This window comes from Thermobia domestica, chromosome 15 (genome assembly GCF_964235325.1).
Source record: "Thermobia domestica chromosome 15, izTheDome1.hap1.1, whole genome shotgun sequence".
Lineage (NCBI taxonomy): Eukaryota > Metazoa > Arthropoda > Insecta > Zygentoma > Lepismatidae > Thermobia > Thermobia domestica.
The window spans coordinates 171,566,337-171,585,151 of NC_137468.1; the positions used below are offsets into that span (position 1 = coordinate 171,566,337).

The 18,815-nt window shown below is 36.6% G+C and overlaps 1 protein-coding gene across 2 annotated transcripts in view; it reads left to right on the forward strand.

Annotated features, from left to right (window-relative positions):
• The first annotated feature begins 1,483 nt into the window (after positions 1–1,483).
• The window catches only part of LOC145671359 (dnaJ homolog subfamily B member 6-like), a 169,085-nt gene continuing 151,753 nt past the window's right edge, over positions 1,484–18,815 (forward strand). Inside the window, exon 1 of one of the 2 annotated variants that reach the window (XM_081740419.1) lies at positions 1,484–1,640. The gene's annotated coding sequence lies outside the window, so the exon portion shown is untranslated. The remainder of the gene's footprint in view (positions 1,641–18,815) is intronic. The other variant, XM_081740422.1, reaches the window with a different exon arrangement.

Sequence of the window (18,815 nt, forward strand, 5' to 3'; positions counted from 1 at the left end):
AAACTGTATTATTATTATTAATAATAAAGTAAAATGTGATGTACGAGGACAAAAGTGCTTACGAGACAAACGTCGCACAGAAACAGGAACTGAACTCTAACAGAACAGTGATGTGCCGTTCCACCCCACTTTAAATTATAAGCCTTGCTCTTGAAGCTTAAGTTTCACTTTAAAGTAAATTGCCAATAATTATCATGCATTCTTAATATTTCAGAAAAATGTCAAAATTTCACGCTCTAAAAAATGGTAGCCTAATCAGTGACGAAACTAGACATTTGGTGCCCAGGGCAAATTTTGCGATTAGTACCCCTTTCATCTATGTACATCTACACCAATAAACACACATATTAGTTTGCTGGCGCCCGGGCAACTGCCTCGGTTCCAGAATCTTGTTTTGATCTGGCCGTAGTTCAATTACTTTTGGTTACTTTTACCCTTGAGCTCTCAAACTGAGTAATGAATGTGCCTCGTATTAAAATGATGAAGTGAGCACTCTTTGAAGCAAAAACTAGGAAATATGTTTTTCTTTCCCTAATATCAAACAGTGTTAGAACAGACATTTAAATCGGGACTCCTTACAGCAAAGAAGACAAAGTTTTTTTGTTCTTTGTCGAAAACAAAGAAGACAACCAGAAAAGGGACAGAGGTTAAAAGGAACGTTCAAACACTGAGGTCAATGCATACACCTAACAGATTTCGATAAATTAGATCTTGTTGTACTACAAACAAAAAGGAGCCTGAAGATTTTTGCTTGGAAGGCAGACTATTGCAACAACTATTCTGCAGTTGGTAACTTTGTTGTCGAGATATGTTTCGGTAGTTGTTTCACTTGCTGCCACTATTAACTCACCGTCTGTCGACCTATAGCAGTATCACTCTATGTGGGGGAACCGCTAGAGGGGCCAAGATTTTGAGCAAGGGGGTCTGGCCCCCCAGGCCCACCCTTGGCTCCGCCACTGATAGCTATATTCCATTTCATCTATTTACCTGTTTCATTCGCTTACAAATTAGGTGAGAAATTCTCACGTAAGCATTACATTTGCTAATAAAATACATACAATATCATCAAGTAGCAGGAAATATACAACCCCCCATAATTATAATGATTCTTGCACATTTTTGATTACATTACTCTCCACAATTTTTGCCATGAGTGTAACAGAATGATACTCTCCTTGATTAAGTAATTATGTATTTCGATGTAACACTTGCCTGAATTTCATAATATTTTTGTATTTTATCTTTATGTTAAGGGTAATTTTTTACTGATGTTCGCAAACTAAACGAAACGCAAAAAAAGTTGAAGAAATCATTTGTTTATTAAGGAAAACTAACTCGAAATTTTCTCTGCGTTTCCTAGTTGTCATTATGCAATGGAATTTATTAGTTTATATCAAGATTTTTGTTGAGAACTCCTCTATCTATAGATATTTTCAATTGTCTGCAACGCTGGAGAGTTAACAAAAGACGTTTGGAAGATACTAGAAACGGCCACAACTCAACGGTGGCGCTTCCGTTAGTGAGAATAATGTATTAACTGAGTTGTGGAAGTGCATTTGGTGTAATTACAAAATTCAGCCTTGTTTTCTTTGGCAGAGTGAAAATTTTATTACTTGTTCATCGAAGAAAATTAATTTAAGGTAAGATAGTTGTTTATGATTGTTTTCTAGGTTCTGGCGAATGCAAATGGAAGTTTTCAATTTTTGTTTATGTGCTTTTGTTTTTTGTTATAACTTGACAGGGCTAAATCGAATCTGGAGTTATTGAAAGGGTGAGATTGATAAGGTTTCTGGCTAAATCAGGGTTATGTAGTTAGAGCAGAACTTATTATTTTAATTTTCGGGTAAGAGGTGAGAGATTACTTCATTATCAGGACAAGGAAGGTATTATGTTATTTCTCGAAATATCGGGCGATTACAAATCGAATATAATTTTCCAAAATAGCATTTTTCAACCACGTGGAAACAGGTTAAATTATTTGTAAAGGGGTGTAAAACACTTGGATACTTATTCCATTTGTAAGGGATTTAGAAGAAAACGTATACTGTGTAAGGAATATTAGTACTCAAAAGACATTGACAGAAACTAGTAGAGAAATTTCAAACTATTCAAAATAACTGAATTAGCCCCTATTTTTAGGTAGTATTTTTTAAAGGGTGGTGCTGCAGTTCAGTGATGTCGAATGTAGTAATTGCGCAGGCTGTTAGTATTTTACGTTTCCCTGTCGTTACCATTATGCATTATCAAGGTAGTAGCTGTATTTCGAAGATTTCTGTTGGTGGTGGTGGGTATCTTCCAACACGTGTGAAATATATGCAAAAGGAGTACTGGTAATGTGTAGTTACACATTATTTACTACTTGTGATGGTTACGAAGGATCATTTTCAGCGAACAGCTTAAGCTCACGAGAACTTCTTAGGGTTTTAAGAGTAGATAATCAGTATTAGACCAGCTCCTGAACTGCTTCAGTTTACGTAACTAGGTGAGAAAAAGGCACCCTATCGAACTAACCATGAGTCTTTGTGAATTATGTGGGTTAAAAAGAAAAAAGAAAGTATATACCACGCTATGAACAATTGAGATTGGACTAGTTTAGTTATGCTCTTTGTTGTTATTATTTGTGTGCTGGTAACTAGTACTTTTACCACCTTAACAATTAATTGCCTGAAGAATTTTATCGTACGAATTTTAACTCGATACACTGATTGGAGTTTTCCGAACTTATTTCTACAACAAAGCAGGCTTATGACTTTGGTATGCTTCATGGTAGTGGTTCCCAAGCGGTGTGTCGCGAAATTTTAGAATTTAAAAATCATGAAGTATTTAATAATTAGTTAAAATTAATTTTGAGACAATGTACTAGTCCACACCTGAAGCGGCAGCACCAAATGCTCAGTCAGTATATTAAGAAACTTACAGTCTTACACTATAGAAGAGCCAGCAAAACGTCTCTGACAGCTCACAGCGGTGTTGCCACTACTCACATGTCAAGACTTTTTTCGTTGCATCTATAATGCCAATTTGATTAATGGTGGTAGAGAGTGAGTGGTAAAACTAGCACCAAAGTAGGAGCTGCATATTCCCTCTGTATGTATAAGAAACTTCAGAGACAATCTCTTGTTGGCCCCTGCTATAGTATAATTTAGGGTTAAGTGCCGCATAGTAGGTCCAGGAATATGGAACCTAGCCGAAACTAAACCTACCTGAAGTGCACTAAATTAAACTAACAACTTAACCTTTCTACCCTATGTTGGACCTACTGTACGTCACAAAGGCTATTATTAAAAAATTAAACAGATGTGCTGTGATGTCATGGGCGTTCAGAAAGTGTCATAAAAAAAAAAAAAAAAAAAAAAAAAAAAAAAAAAAAAACTGAAATCACTGCTGTATGGAGTTAATACGTATATACGTTGTGCTCTTCTTTTCTAGCAGAATGAGAATATGGCGACCATTTTCTAAAATGCGTTTAAATCATTTTTCTTGGTGTAAATGACATCCTAGACGCATGAGGTGATCTAAGAAATACGGCAACTCTTGGTTTAACATCCAGTACTTTTTAAACCAATGCAAATAATGGAGCCTTACGAACATGGTTATGGTTAGGTGGTTGTTTTGGAGTTTAGCGTCCCGTTCAGTACCGCAAATGTAGTCCTATGAGACGACTTACAAGGTAATGTAGGATCTGAACCACATGAGCTCTCACTGGAAAAACTAACATGTTCGGCGTGTTGATATGTTGATTCACATGCAGCTGTTTACTTTACTGTTTACTGGTGCTTTTTCACTTTATCAGTATTTTGGTGTTAATTTATCCGATTGAATATTCCATACACTAGGGAACAACTTATTTCACTGCCGGATAACTTACTTATAAATTTTGCAATCACAATGTCACATGTATCCTGACTGCTTGAATCGATGAATATTTTGACTTGTTCGTAAAATGTGAAGAATAGGCAGAATCAATCGAAATGAAGGTGGGCGACTATGCTTGAATTTATGGGATACCTTCAAACTAAGTAATCCTTTCCTATTTTTTTAATCTTATAGTCGAAAAGTGCCTTGTGATATGACCCAAAGTTTCGGATATGTGTAATGTGTACATTGGGACCCTAGTGTGCACACCGAAATATGCTTAACATTCGATTTTAGAGTTATTAATTTCAGCACTACGTTTAATCCTTTTAAATTCTTTGACACATACGGCAGGGTTCTAGAACAATGGTCCACATCTCCATTCAGTTGTTACAAAGAAAGTGATCAACCTGGCTACTATGCCGGCTTCACTCGTTATCGCTCGTTCGATATTTCTGTGTGAATTGAGTATTGAGCCTTGAGCCCTTTGATAAGGAAAGGAACGCACGTGGCTGCTAACGCACTTTCACCTACATGTGCAGGCCAGCGTTCTAGAACTGTCTTGCATATACGATATTACCATCTACATATAAAAATCATCGCCTAAAACTTAAGACCATATAGTTCCTTAAGAGGTTTTTTGTCTCACCTCTAATGGATGTTAGGCTTTGATAATTTCTTAACGCATTTTTTAACTACTTTCGAGAGTTGATTCACTTTTGATTTGGTATACTCACCCACAGTTGTAATAATATCTCTATGCTTTATTGATGCATATAGCTTACGATTTGACTTTACTGATCATGGTTTCTTAGCAGGACTGTACCTGACTGATTCAGGAAATGTAATGCTTTTTCTGCATATGCAGAATCTTTATCATCCGTACCGTGGGAGACTTCCTCTTGTTAAGTTAGTGTCATTGTTTGATGAAATTCTGTCAAAGCATTTAGAAAGAAAATCATCACTGGAAACATCTTGACTTTGAAACAGAATATTGAAATTAGCAGTCTTATTTCCATCATAAAGAAAGTAAGTTTTTGCGAGTTTGCATTTTACATTCCTGTGGCCCGAGTCAGAAGACATTTCAGACTCAATCCTTTCCACATGACATCTTACAACTCAATCATTCAGCAGAATTCTCACAAAAGCTTACAAGTTCTATTGGTCCACGGGTTTTGTGGACTGCTTTCTTTGTTTAGCTGTTGACAACTGAACTGTCAGTTCGACTGTCTCCCCTTTTATGTGCTAGACAGGGCTGACAAAAAACAATAAAAAAAAAAAAATACCAAAAAACTTTTTTTAAAAAAACAATTTGCTTCATTAGATTGCATAATGGATATGGATACAAAAAAATGTTTGGCTTTAATGTCCTTATGCAACAACAAAATTATGAAAAACGGAATCTACGGTTTAAATAGGAGTTCCAGATCTTATGTTTCACGTTTTTGTTTTCCCCGTAAAACGATTTCCTGTTTTATAAAGGAAATATTATAATATTTATAATGTGTTTAACGGTCTTGTTAGTACGACTTAAAAAAAAATATATATGTATAGGAATGATTTTTCACACACTGACAACCTAACCCAGCCATGTAACTTAATATTGAGACAGAAAATACAACAGGTTGCACATTTTACCTCCTGTCTAGATGACACTCCAACTTAGGATAAGGAATAATTTGTTTTTAGCATCTGTGAATATCGTCTCGATCACATCGCAGTTTCGTGCGGTCATAATATATTGTTGTCAGGAACAGAGGCTATTGTGAACTAATAAAAGCAGAATATGCTGATGTCAGGAACAAAAGTTACTTTGAACCAGGGTTGGCTGGTTTAAACCTTAGTTTAAACCAAAAAACGATAAAATGTTCGTAAAAGTGTAACTATTCGCAAAATCTTGATGAACACACATTTGTGGGTCATCACGTTTCACTCCCGTATATTATTCGTATTATATTCAGACCTAAATTCCCCATTCATTACTCAGAGTTTAGGGGGCCGCGGTGGCTCAGTGGTAGAGTGTTCACCTCTGGTGCTTGGGGTCCCGGGTTCGATCCCCGCCCCCGCCAAGTGAACTTTGTGGTGGACAAACACCGTGTGCGTGGGTTTTCTCGGGGTTCTCCCGTTTCCTCCCACTTTCTTCATTCCACCATTTCATTCATTACTCATCATCACCGTCTCCTTTAGCCTAACCGGCATAACCGTGGGACGTAAAACTCAAAGATTTCATTTCATTTTTTACTCAGAGATTATTCTACAAAAGCAACTTTTTTTTTTTTTTTAAATAAGTTTATGAATGTTTCTTTTGCGATTTTTTTATAGTTTGTTATTATTGTTATGCAATTACAATCAAAGGAAAATTCTAAATATTGTTTCGTTTTAATAATGTTTACTATTGATAAAATACATCGAAATGCCGTACTTTTTGGAAGGGGGGGGGGGGTCATACAAATCCCACGAGAGGCATTTATTGAAATCAGAAGTATCTTTGGGATCTATTTATATATAAATGGATCAGAGCCAAAGTGGACTCAAATAATTCGTATTTTTATTCACTTTTCTTACTGATATGCAAGGTATGTCGTTGTATTTCTTTAACTTGGACTAATAAAAGTCGTAGTGAACTCACTTGGACTAAATTAGTTCTTTTGTACTCTGCAGTACTTTGAAATTGTTCATATGTAATTCTGTATAATGGTATCACTTGTGCAATGGTTTATCTTTTTGTTTTTCTGAAATGACTCGACAATTATATTAACAAGTATGTAAAGATCAGTACAACGTATATTTATCAGGAGTTCTTCGTGAGTGAGGCGGCAGACGTATCGCATTTGTAACCAATTAGTACCGGTTTCGAGTTCAAATGGAGGACGATTTCTCTCAGATGTAAGCCGAGAAGCGGTTTGGATTCCACTTTAAGCTTATGTGACCCCTTCCAGAATAACCCGGTTGTTGCATAATAACACCAAGGCGAAATAAACTTATTTCTGTCCATATGTGATATAAATACATAGAGCAAATTATTTAAACCAAAAAACCTGGGTTTTTGGTTTTTTCAATATAAACCATGGTTTTTGCCAACACTGCTGTGAACTAATAATACCATAATGTACTGATGTCAGGAACAAAAGCTGCTGTGAGCTCATAAAAGCAAAATGTACTGATATAGTTCTTTCGGTGTTTTATGCGTTACAATATTTTAAAATGAAATTGCTGTTTCCAATCAACGTATGTTTGTTACATGTAAATTCTCAGTATTACATATCTTCCGTTTTCCCCCTAAAAATTGTCGGGTGTAAGCTTAAAGTAGGATCCGAACCACTACCCGGTTTGGAATTGTCATCCATCTGGACTCGAAAATGGGACCCGTTGACTAAAAAAGGCAAAGGATCCACGGAGGATATCGCCAATAGAAATACGTTTTATTGATATATACTTGTGAATATTTCAAGTTATTTCAGGACAAAATGATGTACAACTGTACAAGTGAAATCATTGCACAGAGTTATACACGTTATTAAAATAAATGGACAGTCGAAAAACTATTGTTGACGAGCTTATCTTTCTACTGTGATGTGAACTTGGGGTTCTTGAGAAATAGAAAAATTAGCATTTGTGGTATTTAAGAGTCCTAAGTGGGGCAAGTATAGTGAAATTCATAGTATAGAAGTGTGTAACTGATCATTGTGTTCGTACTTGGTCCGGTTTATGATGACGGTGCTTAAGCTCTAAACACCACAAACGACCATAATTGCACATCCTAGTGCCTTTGAACACTTATGATGATTGAGCGATGTATGTGTGTGAAATAATGTATTATAATTTATTGAATGTAATGTTGAATGAATTATTGAATGTAAACAGACTGACTTGGATCAACGAAGTTTAAACCACTAAATTCGGCCGTTCAAGCTAAAATCAAGTTTATCCACCATTTGACCGAGACTTAACCGTGAACGTTGTTGGTGCAACAGACATTTTCACCGAGCTTGGTTATGACCCTCGTTCAACAGTTGAACTTTATTGGTGCACACGGACATAAGTGTGCAAAAGACCAGGTCTGTTTATTACAACGTTACATTTTATTACATTTTTGCACCTTCGCACACGGAGTCTTTCAGTTTAATGCCCCACGTTTACGCCCTTTACGCTAAGGAAGGCGAATGGTTAAGATAAATGAATGATGGAAAAGTTGGTGGAATGAGAATGTTAGAGGAGACAGGAGTACCCGAGGAAAGCCATGAAACGCGATGTTTGCCACCATAAATTAACAGCCGGGATCGAACCAGGGACCCCATGCATCAGAGGTAAGAGCTCTACTATTGAGTCGCCGTGTTCCTGCGAACGCTCCCTTTGAAAAGCATATACCTACATGCAACAAAGAAGGCCTTGAGAACTGATTCCAGGGTTTGAAAAGGCCCGGGCTTTTTTGAAAAGGCCCAACCCACCAGGGCCCATATGGGTATTTTCGGAATATTTCAATGTCTTTGGAGTAAAAGTGTTAAAATGTGATTTATATTTCAAGATTGTAATTGTCACAACTTGCAACGATTTTCTATTCACTGCTGTTTTGGAAAAGTGGCCGCCATTTTGAAATTTTACATTGGATCGCCGAGAAAATCTATACAGCAAATTTAGCATATCTCATGCTTCCACCGTCAAAATTTCAACTTAAAAGACTGAAAATCGCGCTTTGTGGCGTGGATACCTGCTATTTTGAAAAAAATTGCCACCATTTTGAGATTTTACATTGTTATGCCGCCAAAATCTATACAGGAAATTTAGTGTGTCTCGTGCTTGTACTCTAAAAATTTTAACTTAAAAGACCGATAATTGCACCCTGTAGTGTGTGTAGCAGAGGCAGACAAACGAGTTGAGTTGATTTTGTGTTTAACATCCCTTTCAGCAGCGAGGCTATATGAGACGGGACCTACTGAATAACGTGTAATCCGAACCACATGAGCTCTCGCCGGGAATTGAACCCGGGTCGCCCACGCTGAAGGCGCGTACGCTAAGGAGCTTGGCAGACAAACAAACAAATGTAGATCAAGTCATCCAGAAGCCTGACTGACATTCCCCAAATATAAATACCAAAAGGGGTCTACTAATTTAAAACAAAGATACAATTCATGTTGTATAAAATAAATAAATATTTCAGAATGTCTTATATGAAATAAACATCTTCCAACGTAAATTGAATTGCTTTACTGTTGAAGTTCACTTCCGATAATTTGTTCGTTCAGTTACGGGAATTTGCCGAGCACTTGTTGCAAGACGGTTCTTTCCTGAAAATTAATTTAAAACAAGTAACGAAGATGTAATTCATGTTTTATAAAGTAATTGTTCCAAAATGTCTTAAATGAAATTAAATATCTTCCAGCGTAAAACAATTAGTTTTATTGTTGAAGTATTCATTTCCGATGCTTCTGCGTTCAATTGCGGGGATTTCCCGAGCGCTTCTTTTACCAGGCAAATTCTTTTCGAAAATACAGGTTTCTTTACTGAACATCGAAACTTCCACTAGTACGGAAATTTGAATTCAGCACTTGAAATAGTAAGCGTTATATAGTCTTCGGAACTCCGAGCATTAAGCTTCTTAAATTTGAGAATTTTTACGCTATTGCTTGTGTTGACTCTATAGAATACTTATTTGGAGAGTAGTAACAAATGACTGAACTAAACTTTTGTTGTTGGAAAACCAAATTTTACTGAAGAATACTTGTGTTTTACATCAAACGTAAGAAATAATACTAATAGTTTTACTAATGTATTTATATATTTACTATTAGTACCGGCATATATGGCCTTAAACCCGTCAAACATATGAGTGATAACGTCCCTCGGTGTCGCCGAGACCACAACACTATTTGCGGAAAGTATTTTCTAAAGTACAAAACTGAATATTTTACTTCAAATAGGCTATAAGCATAATCCATACATTAATTTGTTCAATAACTATCTCAGGCTGTTTTTTAAATTCTTTCAGTGCATTCAGAACTTTATAAAGGTCTCATGTTGAATGTTGTACACCTTAACGTGAAAGCACCTGATTCTCCCAAGGAAAGTCTAAAGACTGATAAAAATCACTTTCAATGTGATCACCTTAGTTGTACCAATAATACACTAACAAAAAGCTCAAAAACCCTGGTGGATTTTAAAGTGGATTTTTTCAGGTGGGTCCAACCTGGGCCCACTTGAGCAAACCCTGAATGGTTCCTGTGATACTGAATGACCTTTTTATGTTTGTTGTCGGCAAATATATGACTCTTCATATTCTTTCTATTTTTCAGAAAATTAAACTATAGAACAGGGTTTTATTGAGTTTGACTTTTGAAAGTTCTGACTTTCAGGTGAGCTTGCAGGGAATTAATAAAAAATGTTGAACTGATCCATGTTGCAAAGTTAAAGAAAATGAAGAAGAAAGGTATAACATAGATAACACTCCTCAACAAGGTTACTGTAACTCTTTGTGATCCGCATTTGTTCTTTCGCTGTATATGAGACAGAATGGACGTGTCGAGTATTTCCTTAAATGTACAGTATTCCTATTCCTATACCTATCATAGTCGGAAGAAAAGCGGTTAGTTTTCAAGAATATGCCTTAGTGCTTTGTAGGTAATTAGCATATCGAAATTTTATTTAAATCATAGTGAACGAAAGTAATGATTATTACATAGTGTATATATAAAGTACAAATTATCACGTTAAGCAGAAACATACTGTGGCGTTGTCTATATTAATTACTAATTACTCATATAATCCTCAGAGCTTTTTCACTCTACACATTTACTCAACTTCAAATTCATGAAACAGCTTAATTAACTACATAATTATATAGTTCGTTTCTTCCCGATAATTAACTGGTATTTAAAAAAAAATAGTAAAGGAAACTGCTTTTTTTAAAAAAATAAACACTTTGATTATTTTGCCAATCGCTGCCAAATGCACTGAACACACGTAAATAATAATTAGTTACTACATTGAAAATTCTTCTGTTGGTGGGGAGAGAACGGTTGCTCAGTGGTGGAGAGCTTACTTCTGATGCGTGGGGTTTCTGGTTCGTTTCCGGCCAAATAAGTTTGTGGTGGACGACATCGTGTCCGTGTATTTTCTTCCCAAATTTTCATTCCACTCCATCATCTTCCATCATTAGTCACTTGCTTTAATCTTTCGCTCCTTTAGCCTATACGGCGTAATCGTAGTACGTTAAACTGAAAGAAAAAATCATATATTGCAATCTGAAATACTTTTGCCTCAATATACGCATATTTTCTATATTTGGCCAATTATCAATGGAATCGATGAAGGCCAACATGGGTTTGACTGTATATAACACCTTCCCTAGTCAAACTTTTCTTTACCGTATTATTTGTTATAAATCTATATTAAATAATTGTCGAAGGCATTATCTCTTTCAGAGACACATCCCTTAGTCATTATAAACTCCAGACAAAAAACAAATGTAATTCTCATTGACTACGACTTTGCGATTAACCTTTTCATCACAACATCTGGTAGAAACGAAAAAAAAAAAGTGACATTGTTTATGATTGTAAAGAGCATCAAACTGACTTTTCCTCATCGTTTCTCGTGCGTAGAGGAGGCCGCTATTTTAATCAAGGATTGGCGAAGATAAATACATAACAGAACTAGAAGGATGATGGCTGTTGTTTTATTTTGTACTGCAGAAGGCAAAGTTGTATTTACAGCAACTGTTTTTCTGGTTACGCCATGCGTGTCGAGGCTTGTCATTCTGAAGTGGGATGGAAAACTGTGGGATATGCAATGAAACCTTTGTAAGTTGTGCACCCTTAGTTCAACAGACAAATTATCACAGGGTCAATGTGCAGCACAATAATAGCACGTATTTGTATATTCGTAGTTTCCAGTAAATGGGTGGCTAGTCCCCTGCTGTGGCAAAAATGGCAATGTGTGTGCTCTTAGGTTCGATCCCAGTTGAGAATGATGCTTTAGATAAAACCCGAGTAGCGGCTGGAATCCCACTTTTAGCTTATATAGCCTGAATGCTGAAAAGAGGCATGGATCCAAGGGAGCCAAATTAAGAAATTATCTAACAAGGTACATTCACGCAGTGTCTCCTCGGGATTCGTGTAAAATTGATTCAAATGCAAAGTTCTCCGCGGCCCAGTGTGTACTATGCTAATTTTAGCGGCCCATACCGGTAATTTGCATATCCATGGGCCTACATATATTCGTAATTCAATCGTACGCTCGGACACAAAATTGCTTTTAGTTTCTTTAGATGTAACTGGACATGAATGTGGACATATGCAAAATAAATTGGATCAAGAACTGCTTCTCTGACACTGGTTCCCCCATATTGGATTCAACTTTCGGTTTTTTAAATAGGAGCAAGTGCAAGTGATACATCAAATTCATGTACAATTGTCTCGAAAATTCACTGGTGTAGTGAGTTTTACCGTAGCTTGTATCGTTTGGAAGGTATCTATATATTAATATCGGTGTCTGTGAACAAAAGACTTCAGATTCAAATTGAAAGTGGCTATGTTTGTGTCTCTTAATCTCTTGAACCACCCGAACGGTCTCGATCTATTTTTTGACGTAGATGCAGTTCTTGCCTGAGAGTGTTTTTAGGAATGCCTAATGTAAATCCAGATAAGACCAGATATAGGTGAAGACCTACCATTTTTGAACTGACTGTGTGTGTCTGTATGTATGTACGTTCAGAGAATGTTTCGTCACCGATAAATCACGTGAAAGATTACGTATACACACAGGGCCCTGCACAAGTTTGTATTTGGTTCAATATTCGTGAAGTGCGTGACATTTAACACGCACCAATACCTTGCAAACAGTACAAGCTACGGTAAAACTCACAGCACAATGAATTTCCGAGAAACTTGTACATGAATTAGATTTTTCACTTCCACCTATTCCCATTTGCAAAACAAAGTTGTATACAATATGGCGGATCCAAGATGGCGGCTGGGGTAACATGTCAGAGAGGCAATACTTGATTCAATTTGTTTTGCATATGCCCACATTCATCAAGTTACATTAAAAAAAATGTCCGAGCGTTGTAGTAATGTGGATTGAATTCCGGATATAAGAAGGCCCATAAATATGCAAATTAGCGGTATGGTCCGCTAAAATTAGTACAATATACATTGGGCTGCGGAGAACTTTGCATTTGAATCAATTTTACCCCGAGGGACATTTCGCTAATGTATGTTGTAAGTGGTTGTGGTTGAATGGCTATAGTTTTTATGTTATGGTCTATAAGTTCAAATTCCGCGCTCAAATATTCTGATTAAGGGTTTTATTTTTTATTTTATTTTTTAGGAATAGCACCTTTTAACCTTATCCAATCCAATTTTTCTACCACCCCTATAACCTTGAGCTCTTATTTATTTTGGCCTACAAAGATGGTAAATTATTTGTAAATTATCCCATAGTTGTAAAAGAATATATTATTTTACGTTATATAAAACAATCAAAATAGTTTTTAGATTTATATCTGGGTATATTTCTTGAAGCAATTTCCACGATGAAGTCCAGTTTTTAAGTTTTTCGTGTAGAGGTGCTCACGAGACGGTAAACAGGTTTTGTAAATGTATGCCCTGATTCTTCCCTTTCCCTTATTTTCATCTAGAAACTATCAGAATCCTTGTGCATTTCGAGAAGTTCACGAAGAATATTTAAATCATATTTATTATTGGAATACATTGTGTAATGAGTTGCGTATCTTCAATCGTTGATAAATGTTCTTTATTGAGTTCGTACAGTCTTTATCAATTTATGGTTTTTATACTATGAATCAAGTAACACTAACACAGTGTTTGAGGCTTACGAATTGAGCTCACGAGACTCGAGAAATTTATTATTTCGTATCTGTTATCGTCTTGATTTTTTAAAAGTAGCTTCGCCTATGGGCTATAACATTATTTTGTATACTCAACAGTAGGAAATTGTTTCTCGCTCTTTTACGTTTCTTACATTAAAACACAGCTTGCGATAGGAACTGGAATTTTTTTTTTTTTTTTTGCCTGGATTCCTTATTGCTACGGTTGTCAGATTCTGTATTTAGTACAGTTTGTATTTTAAGACGTGTGACCGTGCCCGTATCGTACTCTTAAAAAATGACAAAATGTACGCATTTTTGTTTTTGTCTAGGATAATATATTATTTAGTTACTATTTATATACCTTGAACTGATTGTACCCTCACTGAGGAAAATAGCGGGTATTTTGAACTGTTATATATTAAGATTCTTGAAAGAACCGTAGCGGGCTGTGGAGCGAATTTACGAACGGTACAGAGAATTGTGAGCGAGGAGAAAGCAGTCTCTTGCTGAAACTGGAGTTATGTTATTCGAAACCTCGGACAAGAAGACACCTTGAAAAGTCACTTTAGGCCTCTTAGTTTCGTTCAGTGTTCCACTGCTGAACACATTTGAAAACTTAACATGTGATAAACGAAGCATCATTTTAGTTTACAGAAAAGAAGATAAAAGTAAAAGCAATTAAAACTCAAATGTGCGTTTTAAATAACATAAATAGATTAGTCTAGCTGTGTTAACTTCAGGATACTAATTTTATGACGTTACAGGTTTATGATAATTTTAGTGTTATGTGTAGATATACTGTAGTATGTAAGATTTCTTTAATTACCAAGTTGAGTAAAATCAAAAGTTTCCAAACTTTCGTGTCCAGAAATCTGACACGTCACAAAACTCGTCAGACAAGACTCAACAACATTAGTATATATTTGTGATATTAGTAAAGTGATCTGCTCGCGCCCAATGCCATTTCTTCATCTTACAAACCTCCAGCCCCAAATCTGTTTTTTAATGCATTTTTCTAAGCTTTCGTTAATAAGGCAATGACACTGAATTACCACACAATTTTATCCTTGTTTGTTATGAAAGTTGCTTTAAAGATAATTCTTACGGTTATTGTTTTTTAAATTTTACTTCAGTATTTTTAATTACATTGTAGAAAGTAATTGTTTCTATCATGTTCTTAAGAGCGCCTAGTCGTCTGCAATCAATTAAACTTCGGAAAGGTTTGGGTTATACACGCATCATACAGTGGGTAGTTAATTCTGACAAATATAAAATAATCAAAGGGTAGAACATTGTACAAAGAGTGTTGGATGGGAATTGGCGTGGTATTGGAAAGGTTTAATATAGATCGTGACCTTAATGGAGTTGGCGTCACTGATCTGAATTGAATCCGAAACTTACGCACGCTGTTACATATTCGGTTTAAGCTGAGGAAATATGACAGTATTTTGAAATCGTATTCCGATCAGGGTTATCCAGATTCAGTTACGGAAATGGTTACTCTTCCTTCCTTAGTTCTTCGCTGTGTTTCACCGTTGATTGTATTCCAAGTAAAGTTGCGTTTCTAGCTGTGTCTGAATTTTTGTTGTTGTTGACAGTAAGTAAATGGATTTAGTTGTATAGGTACACATTGAGACTTGAAGTTCTCAAATGTTACGTCTGTTTAACCTTCTGGAGACTAGTAGCTTGTTAGCTGAGAGACATACAGCTTACCTTCTTCCTTTAGCCTCCTCTTTAAGTTATTAAGTTTTTTTTTTTTCGTTTGCGTAATGCCCCCGCCAAGTGAACTTTGTGGTGGACAAACACCGTGTGCGTGGGTTTTCTCGGGGTTCTCCCGTTTCCTCCCACCTTCTTCATTCCACCATTTCATTCATTCCTCATCATCACCGTCTCCTTTAGCCTAACCGGCATAACCGTGGGACGTAAAACTCAAAGATTTCATTTCATTTTCGTTTGCGTAATATTTGTGGAACAATGTACTGATGTCATAGGTGTTGTTTCTATTACTCTTAGCTAACCTCTTGGGGCCGCGGTGGCTCAGTGGTAGAGCGTTCACCTCTGGCGCTTGGGGTCTCGAGTTCGATCCCAGGCCCCGCCAAGTGGACTTTGTGGGGGACAAACACCGTGTGCGTGGGTTTTCTCGGGGTTCTCCCGTTTCCTCCCACTTTCTTCATTCCACCATTTCATTCATCACTCATCATCACCGTCTCCTTTAGCCTAATCGGCATAACCGTAGGACGTAAAACTCAGAGATTTCATTTCATTTTTTTCTTAGCTAACCTCAATATAAATTGAAAACATTTCTGTGGAATTAGTGCCCAATTGATGAAAAGGGTCTTACTTTATTGAAGGCCCAAATTGCATGAAATGCAATTAAACTTGTGACTACGCGTCTTTGGCGGGGGAAATCCGGATTTGATTTCCGGCGGCTGCTCAAGTGGTTCGGATTCCATGTTAAGCTGTAAGTCCACGTCTATACAGCGTCGGTGCTAAGAGATGCTAACTGCAAACCAACGCACCAGTCAAAGAAATCTTAAGTTCCAATTACCAGAGAACATAAATATACTATGAATCAAAGAATCTTAAAGGCTATATATTTTTCGTGTTACAGTTACTATACTTATTAATAATAACTTGGTTATTTATTTCCCATGTTATACTTTGCTTTTTTGTGTGCAAAATACGCTATTCGAGCTTCTTGTAGGGAGCACGATGGCTTAGTGATAAAGCGCTTATCACGGGGGTCTGGTTCGATCCCCGGCTAAGTAAGTTTGTAGTGAACAACACCGTGTCTGTGAGTTTCCTCGGGGTACTTCACTTTCTCTTTCCACCAATTCTTCTATCATCATTCACTTCCCTTAGTCGTCTTCCTTAGCCTAATGGGCATAATCATGGGGCGTTAAACTGAAAGATTTCATGAGTGTTTTCTTACCCCGGGTACGGAAGAACTGGGTTCGATTTCCGGTTAAATTACATGAAGTTCGGACCCTACATTGATATAAGTTACGTATTACAAGTGTGCTGAAAAGGAATTTTTTCAACATGTATCTTGTTCATTATGGCTTGGGAAATATTCCACACTATTGATAAGACTGGATGACTAAAATACTAAGTATCTATTAATAATATTTGTGTAACAGTTTCGACAAAGTAATATCGCCTTCATCATAGACATTATGAAAAGTTTTGTGTGAAAAAGGATGTTAAACTTACAAGTTCTTTTGCAAAAAAAAAAAAAAAATAAAAAATAAAAGTATGATTTCGAATTATGTGGCATATTCCATTCTCTCTTCTTCACAAAGTATACTGAGATAAATATTTCCGTTCGATGACCAGAGAATGGTATGCGGTCATCATGGACTCTTACTGGAGTTTGTATCACTAATCTGAGTAAAAAATTGAATCCCAGACAGCGGACGCTATTACCCAAGGAAATGTGACACAATATCTCGAAATTGTATTTCGTTGAGGGAGGGTGGTGCAGATTTAATAGCGGAAATGGTTAATTAATTGATTGCAGTTTGCTGTTAGTTTTCGAAGCTTTTCAGTAATTTTTCATGTTTCGTTCATCTAAAGTGTCTAGTCGTTTGGCGGGGGCAGCGGCGTAGGAGGGGTTGACTCCTACACACCGCCAACTGTGATCATTTGCTACCTGCCAGCCTCGCTAGAGAGACACGGCTTTCGTTGTGTTATTTGTTTCCAGGGTGGTCGGAGAGTGGGATAACACAGATGTGGGTCTAGGATTTTTTCACATCATTTAGCTGTGCAGGTATTGCACAATTTAGAACAAAAATTATTACACATTATAACGTTCATATGTGTAATCAGTAATTAACTATTAATCGTTTGCATCATTCATATACTCATTTTAATGTTGAAAAATTAATACTACAGAAGTCTGCGGTACTGTCTTTCTTTATTTTCTCCTCTCTGCCTATTAATATAGATGCAGATAAGGTCCTTAATTCCACGAAGTACACAGCCCAGTTATTATGCTGCATCCTACATTGATATACGTAAGTTAAAATTTTGTCAGTCTGGTAATGGGGATTGGCGATTAAAAATGAAATTTTTGAGTTTTCGGCATCTATGACCATTTTAGCTCGTTACATATGAAGTCCCTCGGCGATCTTATTGCCCGGCGAATTGGGAAGGAAGGAAAAGAATGGAGACGGTAGGAATCAGCCTGAAACATTATGTGAGACACGGCATTTGTCTGGGGTGAATGAGAAAAACCCAAGAAAACCTTATTCAGTATGGCTGGCCTGAAAATCCTGGTACACTTCCTCGATCAAGTGATTTCACCGGGAATTGAGCCAGCGAACGCTCGCACCAAAGACGAGAGCGTTAGTGACTATACTACACGAGGCGACGAGTACATAGCAGAACGAGACAAGAAGTTGCTTCGTTACTTATCTTTCAAATGGAATCTGAACCAGTTTTCTGGCTTTATCTAAGGTCAAGTTGTCATTTTACAAGAACCTTGTAGGTGTCGTAAAAAAAATCTTGCAACCCTACTATATTACTTCATGTAAACATAGTCTTGAAAGGCACATACATTTTTTTTTTCCATCTTGTAAGAAGTCAAACCAATGTGCAACTTTCTGGGTCGTCTTGTTTGCTACGTGCTGTCGACCTCCATCGACATAAGAAAAAAAACAGTTTTGCAGATTACAAAACAACGCATTCTTTTGGACGGGAAGTGGAAGCGTGCCAAAATACACGTTTTTAATGAGGAAGTTCAGTATTTGTCCACTAGAGTACAGTGCTACATAGGTGGAGATATCCTTGCTTTCAGAAAGTTGTAATGTGTAGACAGTAAATAGAAAGATGGGGTTACAAGATGTTTTTAATGACAGGTACAAGATTCTTGTAAAATGACAACCTGGTTCAAGAGAAGTATCCCCACCTGGGACACGCATGCCGCGAGGGAGCATTATTCTGTGAAATTTCATTTAAAAAATGGCTTCGTAATACATGAAAGTAAAATCTGTTCTCGAAGTTCTTAATACCACATCATGTATATGATAAAAGTTAGATTGCACAAAAAATAAAACAATCTCTAATATCAAGAACAAAGTGGGATTAATGAAATCCTTCGTCAGAATGGTGACCGTGGAATTCCCACTTACAA